The sequence below is a fragment of the Aplysia californica genome, unplaced genomic scaffold (genome assembly GCF_000002075.1).
Source record: "Aplysia californica isolate F4 #8 unplaced genomic scaffold, AplCal3.0 scaffold00256, whole genome shotgun sequence".
Taxonomy (NCBI): Eukaryota; Metazoa; Mollusca; class Gastropoda; order Aplysiida; family Aplysiidae; genus Aplysia; species Aplysia californica.
Genome location: NW_004797526.1, coordinates 452,385 through 454,539, shown reverse-complemented (window position 1 = coordinate 454,539; position 2,155 = coordinate 452,385).

Genomic DNA, 2,155 nt, shown 5'->3' with positions numbered 1-2,155 from the left:
CCTTAATGCTCCAAAAACAAAATTAAAAGGACACAATGACCGTGCTGCAATGGAATGCCGGCGGAATCCGACCTTCCGTAACAGAATTGCAACACTTACAGGCCACACTGTGCCCACGTATGGCCTGTATACAAGAAACAAAATTCGCCCCGGCTTCAACCATAGACTGCGTATCATCACATTCACAGGGAGAACCAGATTGCTCCCGGTGGTACCACCATCTACACCGACAACATCACACTCCACAGACAAATACATCTTTGGACGACCCTCCAGGCTATTGCCGCACGGGTCACCCTGCACAGACCAATCACGATCTGCTCAGTTTATATCCCACCAAATTACCCCCTCAAAATAACCCAACTAAATGACTTAAAGGCTCAGCTTCCAAAACCCTTTATTTTGCTAGGTGATTTCAATGCCCACATCCCCATTTGGGGAGACAAACCTACAGACCTGAAAGGAAAAATAATAGAAGATTTTTTATTTCAAAATAACATCTGTCTCTTAAATGATAGGTCCCCAACTTACAGAAACAGAGCCACTTTTGGAACTTCATCCCTTGACCTCACCTTCTGTACCCCTGACCTAGTCCCAGATCTTGAGTGGTCTGTGCTGGATGACCGTACGGACCATTTCTCAATTCTTCTAAAAAACAATAGCCTCCAAAACGACCCGATCCCAGAACGCTTCAACTTCAAAAGAGCAGAGTGGGACGGGTTTGCCAATCAATGTTCCCAGATTCTGAACCCGACTTCCGACCTCAACTACAATAAATTCCACGAAAAGCTTTTAGAAATATGCCACAAACACATACCAAAAACAAAAACAAAACTCCGGAAGAACAAGATCTGGTTCTCTGAGGAATGTGAGGATGCAGTAAAGAAAAAGAAGGCAGCGTATCGAAAGACCGTCAACAACACCACCACAGAAAACAAGATTAATTATTTAAAGGCTCGAGCTGTGGCACGTAGATGCCTCAGGGAGAGCAAAAGACAATCCTTCAAAAAATACATCTCCAAAATCAACAGCCAGACACCACTCAACCAAGTTTTCAAAATCGTTAAAAAAAATTCTTGGGAAGACGCACAGACACCATTCGGCACGTCCAGAGGCCGGATGGAACCACAGCTGAAACACAAGTAGACATCTCAAACACAATAGCTTGGCGTCTCGCCACTGTCATTCCAATACCCAAACCAAACAAAGACCACACACCCATCCAATTACAGACCAATAGCACTAACTAGCTGTCTGTGCAAACTTATTGAAAAAATGATTCACAGGCGACTCATGTGGTTTGTAGAGACGACGGGCTCGCTGAGCGGTCTCCAGTGCGGATTCAGGAAAACTCGATCCACTCTGGATCACCTGGTCCGCCTGGAGACCTTTATACGTGAGACGTTCGCTGAAGGAGGCCACATGATCGCCATCTTTTTCAACCTAGAAAAAGCCTACGACACAACCTGGAAGTACGGCATTCTCAGAGACCTGCACGCTCTCGGCATATGCGGTCATCTCCCTGCCTTCATCGGCAACTTCCTGAAGAACCGTTCCTTCCAGGTTCGTGTCGGATCCTCCCTTTCAGACCCCCACCAACAGGAGGAAGGATTCCCCCAAGGAAACATCCTTTCTCCTCTCCTATTTGAAATCAAAATAAATTCCATCGTAAAAACCCTCCAATACAGCATAGACAGCGTCGTTATACGTTGACGGCTTTTTGATATGCTGCCGTTCGAAAAATCCTCATCTGAGATCTATGGAAAGGCAGCTGCAAACGAATCTGCACAAACTCGAAAAGTGGGTAAACAATAACGGTTTCAAGTTCTCCACGTCAAAGACGGTTGCAGTACACTTTTGCCGAACAGGCAGACGTGTGCTGCAGCCGGATTTGACACTATACCGGTACGGGGAAAGGATTCCCGTCCAGGACCAGGCTCGTTTCCTCGGCGTTACATTCGACAAAAAACTCACATTCTAAGAACGAAAAAACCCCAAACCTAGTTGTCTTGCCGAGCAAGAGACACAGAGAGAGAGAGAGAGAGAGAGAGAGAGAGAGAGAGAGAGAGAGAGAGAGAGAGAGAGAGAGAGAGAGAGAGAGAGAGAGAGAGAGAGAGAGAAAAAAGGGGGGGGGGGGGGCTGTCTGATAAGAACT